The 6,143-nt window shown below is 37.0% G+C and overlaps 1 pseudogene; it reads right to left on the reverse strand.

Annotated features, from left to right (window-relative positions):
• Positions 1-1,236: 1,236 nt before the first annotated feature.
• LOC102853110 lies at positions 1,237-1,812 on the reverse strand (annotated as a pseudogene).
• Positions 1,813-6,143: the final 4,331 nt, after the last annotated feature.

A 6,143-nucleotide genomic window follows, 5' to 3' on the forward strand; every position in this document is an offset into this window, starting at 1 on the left:
TTCTAAACAGTAGCATTATTTACCTGGAATTTTCTTATGAGACCTCATGGGGGAGGGAAAATTAGAGTATGGACTTGAGGTTTTTTCTCGGGCCTGAAAGTGGGGTCTTCCACTGAAAGCACCCACTCAATGGTCCTGGTTAAACTCCAAGAGAAACTTGGAAAATGTGTTTTTCCCCCTGTCAACTAGGGGGGAAAAATACCAATTAAAGCCATTTACTAAGTATATAGCTTTGTTTTTACCATTTCTGCTAAAGCAAATGAATCTTGTATTAATTGCTGTTATAAAGAAGGCTAACTACTAATTATGACATTACCAGGAGAAAAACCCACAAAACCCAAACAATATTCTCTTGAAATAGTACCAATAGCAAAGATCAACAGGGCAGCAAATAACAAATATCTGGGAGGATGCACTGAGATTGAAACTTTCATACACTGTTGGTGGGAATGTAAAATGGTACAACCACTATGAAAAACAGTTTGACATTTCTTTAAAAAGAAATTTGATCCAGCTATTTTACTACTAAGAATATATCTTAAAGAAATAAGTGACACTAACACATATGCACACCCATGTTCACTGCAACATTGTTGACATTAGCAAAAAGATGGAAACAGCCAAAGTGCTCATTGGCAAACAAATGGATAGAATAAACTATAGCACGTTCACACAACAGAGTATTATACAACACTGAAAAACAATGAAGAATTTGGTAAACAGTACACAACATGGACAAATCTAGAGGACACTATTCTGAGTGAAATAAGTCAGTCACAAAAGGACAAATGCTGCATAAGACCATTGTTATAAAAAGCTAGAGAAAGATTTATATACAGAAAGAATGAATCTAGTATGGTTACTGGGAGAGAAGGAGAATAGAAAAAATAATTGATAGACAACACTTAATAAGATGGATAAAGGGAAGGACAATGTGGAATGAATGGACTCTCAGACATTGTGTATATTTAAATTAACATTATGGAATACATATGCAGGAATGATTAATTGGAAAAATCAATATGGCTTCTAAACTTTCACACAAATCACAATACAAAATATGTTTTTTTTTAAAATTTCAAACTCTCATTTATTAGTGTACCACTCAATCTTTAATTTAAAAAAGAAAAAAAATCAGCTTCAAAGATAGTCTTGTACCAATCTTAAAAAAAAATTCAAATTGTTCCTTTTAATTTTATACCTGCCCTGCAGCCCAATCATAAAACACAATATTATTTAGTTGTTTGTGTCATGGACATTTCCAAGATGAGATTTTATATTTCTCTCCCACAGCTTCTGGTTATCATAAAACCCAAGCTTTCCTTTGTTGAAGGAGTTTGGCCCTGCAGATGTTGATGTATCCCTTTCAATATTCTTCATCCTCATTTTTGCTTCTGAAGGCATTTCCTCTGGTTTACTATCTTCGTGTTCATTAAAGTTGGAGCTGTTGAAAGAGATTTGGGATCAAGAGTTGGAACTGGTTTTTTAGACTTATTTGATCTAAGTTTGATGGATGTGAATGATGCTTTCTTTTTCCTCTGACTACCTATGGAAAATCCAAACTTGGAGACATTTGTAGGCTTTGTTGGGAAGTCTCCCACTTCTTCAGCTGATCATTTCTCAGCGCTGTGACTGGAACTTCCCTCTCTCCCCATTACTGGAATAAACAGTGTTAGTTTTCACACGTTTCTCTGCTTCTTCTTCAGGTCCTCTGGTGGCTCCAGCTCGTTGCTGATCCTCCGGCTTCTCCTCCCTCGCCGTCACGTCCGCTATTTTCCCTGCCACAGTCTCTTGCAGCCTCCAAAATATCATTTAAAAGTGGAGGAGCAAAAAAAAAGTTAAGAAGCAAAGTGAAGAAAGCTATAATACTGTATATATTATGAAAAAAAAAAAACCCACTAATTGAGGGCCACAAGGAGTCATAATTGACTCAGCAACTACTTGTCCAACTGACTAGAAGAGATCCATATTTATTGCTATTAAAAAAAAAAAGACAACCTCACAAAAAAAACAAACAACAAACCAGTGACCTGACAAGAATGTATAAAATATAGAACAAGGAAACACTGCATGGTTTAAAATTAGAAAAGAAAAGAATTGTGTCAGGGATGCATCCTGTCTCCATACCTTTTAAATCTCCATGCAGAACAGATCATTTGTGAGGCTGGACTTTATGAGGAAGAATGTGACATCAGGACTGGAGGAGGACACATCAAAAACCTGTGATATGCAGATGACACAACCTTGCTTGCTGAAACTGGGGACGATCTGAAGCACTTGTTGTAGAAAGTCAAGGACTGTAGTCTTCAATATGGATTGAAACTCAACCTCAAGAAGACAAAGATTCTCACCACTGGGCCAACTGACTGCATAATGATAGTTGGAGAAGAGATTAAGGTTGTAAACAATTTCAGCTTACTTGACTCCATAATAAGCATTCTTGGCACCAGCAGTCAGGAAATCAAAAGACAAATTACAATGGAAAAATTTGCAGGGACCTTTCCAGAGTACTTAGAAGCAATGATGTCAGTCTAGAGACTAAGGTGTACCTGATGCAGGCCATGGTCTTCATTATTTTCTATGAATCAGAGAGCTGAACAAAGACTAAGGATGACCAAAGAAGAATAGATGCCTTTGAATCGTGGTGCTGGAGAAGAGTACTGAACATACATGTCATGGACCACCAAGAGAACAAACAAGTCTGTCTTGGAGAGGGTAAAACCATGTTGCTCCTTGGAGGCTAGGATTTTGAAGCTCTATCTCATATATTTTGAGCACATGGTCAGGAGAGACTGGTCCTTGGAGTAGGACATCATGCTCAGAAGGGTAGAGGGACAGTGTAAGAGAGGAAGACTCCAGATGAGATCAATTGACTTAGTAACTGGGATAATGCAAGAAGGTGTGTCAAAGTTAGTGGCTCAGGTTAGGGCAGGGTTCAGAGGGTTGTACATAGGGTCACTATGAGTCACAGGTAACTCAACGGCACGTAACAACAACGGCAAGCCAATTCATCCATCTAAATTAGATAAATTGGAAAAAGCACGGCACCTATACAAAGTACTCAACTGATACTTCCTCAAGTGGAGGTTTTGTTGCTGGGAATTCAATGTTTTTACTTTTTAACTAGAGTTTTTCTGTATCACAGACTACAAACATTTCCAGTGAGCATTTTCCATGTACAAACTACTCAGACAAATTATGCTATGAACCTTTAATATAAGTTTTGCTTTCATAAGAGTATTTTGGATGGGGGGGGAAAGCAGTGAAAGTCTGACTCATACCTTAGAACTGCTACAAAGGGTTCCCAAGTCATACATCTTTACAAAAGCTGACTGCCACATCTTTTCCCTCAAAGAGCAGTTGGAGCATTCGAACTGACAATCTTTTGGTTAGCTTAATTACTGCAATTGTGTTTTCCATCAGTGTCCAGCTTTGTTAAATAGTCTGCATCTGTTGTTACCCTAGCCCAGTTATCGGCCAGAAGCAAAATTAGTACTGTCTCTAGAAAGATAATGCTATTAATATCCTCAAATTATTGCACCTTCTCTAGGAAGATAATGCTATTTTTAGCCTCAAATTATTGCTGAGTGGGTCATATTCATATCTGGAACTCAATAAAAAATTAACCAGAAAATAAAGAGAGGAACCTTAAAGGACACATATTGCCTTATTGCACAGAATTTAAAATTATTATGATCAAATATACTGTATACATTAAAAGACAATATAAAGAATTTTGGCTAAAACAACTATGAGATATCATCTCACCCCAGTCAGAATAGCAAAATTTAAAGGAACAGTAAGCAACAAATGCTGGCGAGGTTGTAGAGAAACTGGAATCCTTATTCACTGTTGGTGGGAGTGTAAAATAGTGCAATCACTGTGGAAGGTGGTATGGTGCTTTCTCAAAAAGTTGCAAATAGAGATACTATTTGACCCAGCAGTTCCACTACTGGGAATATACCCCAAAGAGACCATAACTGACATCCAAGCAGATATATGCACACCCATGTTTATCATAGCTTTGTTCACAAAAGCAAGGAGTTGGAAACAACCTAAGTGCCCATCAACAAACGAATGGATAGAGAAGCTGTGGTATACTCACACAATGGAATACTACGCAGCATTGAAAAACAAGGAACTCATGCAATATTATTAAAAATGGGTGACCCCGGAGGACATTATGCTAAGTGAAGTGTCTCAGTCACAAAAAGACAAATACTGCATGGTGCCACTGTGGTAAAACAGAACTGACATTGGGCCTTGGGGGAGACTGAGAAAGATGAGTTCAATAATGTATACTGCATTGAAACAGATGAGTGAAAAAACTGTTTAAAAGAGATATGTGATTAGGTATTTTTGTCATGACAAGAGTCTAGGGCAAAGGCTACATGGTGGAGTGGACCTGGGGGAGGGTTTGTAAAACAACGGAAGAATTTTTCTTTTACTTTTCCAAGAGGGTGGTATACTGGGGGGAGGGAGGGGGGAGAAAAGTGCAACCATGAACGAATGGAAATCCAAAGTCTCTGTACATTTTCATTGAAATTAATAATAAACTTTTTAAAAAAAGAATTTTAGCAAAGAATAGGAAACCAAGATAAAGTTTCAAAAATATAATACTGTAATTGAAAAAGTATTGTTAGTTTCTATCTAGTCCTTGACCAGGTCAGTGATGTCATGCACAATGAGAATAGGCAATCACAATCTGTAGAGTTTTCTGGATTGCCTGAGTTGGGGGAATAGATTACCAAGCCCTTTTTCCTAATTAGGAATTGCTACAGAAACTTCTACAGAACGTTAGCAACAAGCAAGTCTCTGGTGACAGACAGGAGGTGGCTATAGTTGCCTAGATCTCAAATTTAAGTGTTTTACATGGAAGATGAGAACTCTACTACTAAATCACCAGTGCCTCCATAAAATGAAAACATGCAATGAGTGATCTTAAAAATTTGACAAATGGACATAATAGCAGATTAGCCACAGATGAAAAAGAATCAAATACATTAAGAAATTATCTATATTGAATAATGGAAAGGGAAACATGAAGAATATAAGCAATAAGAGACAGAGAATAAATGAAAACGCTTAATATATGTGTTATTCTAATCCTACAAGGAGAGAGAGGACAGGAAAAAGGGGAAGAATAAAGGCATAAAATGATAATGGCTAAGAATTTTCCAAAATTGTTGAAATCATCATTCATGGATTTAAGAAGCAGTGTAAGCACTGACCTGAAAGTTGGACAATGATGGTGGAAGAAGAATCATCAATACCTTTGAGTTGTGGAAAAGATGTATCTCCAACTCAATATACCATTAACTGCCAAAAGAATGAATAAGTCTATCTTAGAGGAAGTGCAACATGTGTGCTCCATAGAGACAAAAATGATGAAACTTCACATGGATCAAGTCTCACATATTTTGGGCATGGTATTAGTAGGGTGTATTAAGTGAAAGAGAGAAAGACCTTCAACAAGATAGATTGCCACAGTGTAAAAAAAAACAACGGGGGCTCAAGTGTATCAAAGAGATGATGAGGATAATGCAAGATATGGCAAGGTTTATAATGTCACCATGAGTCATAGTTGACAGCACATACAACAACCAAATACAAACTAGCATGGACCTGCTTCCTAAACAACATGCCTCTGGAAAATCTATGAACTTTGATAAATGTCGATAGTTGTAGAGAGGCTTCAGGCCTTTTGTTCATAGGGTCACTATGAGTCGTGCTTGACTTGATGGCAATCAACAGCAACAATAACATGTACCCAAAGAAAACCATATCTTGACAGTACTGCTGAAACCAAAGGCAAAAAAGATCAAAACAGGCAAAAGGTGTATGTGTAGCTGGGAAGACTTTATTTCCTTCTGGGATGATCTTTCTGTGGAGAAAGGATAGATATATGTGGAAGCCTGTAGAACAGAAGCAAGAGACTGGATTTGTGTTACTTTGTGTTTCTATCAGTTGCCAACTATGATGAGCTTTTCTTACCTTTCAAATCCTTACATTTAAGAACCATAACTTATTTACCGTGCTTAAAGCCTGCATGGTATATGTTTGAAAGGGTATTATTTTATTTATTATTATTATTATTATTATTGTTGTTGTTGTTATGTGCCGTCGAGTCATTTGCGACTCAT

This window comes from Elephantulus edwardii, unplaced genomic scaffold (assembly GCF_000299155.1).
Source record: "Elephantulus edwardii isolate Elephantulus edwardi_28Jun2011 unplaced genomic scaffold, EleEdw1.0 scaffold00012, whole genome shotgun sequence".
Taxonomy (NCBI): domain Eukaryota; kingdom Metazoa; phylum Chordata; class Mammalia; order Macroscelidea; family Macroscelididae; genus Elephantulus; species Elephantulus edwardii.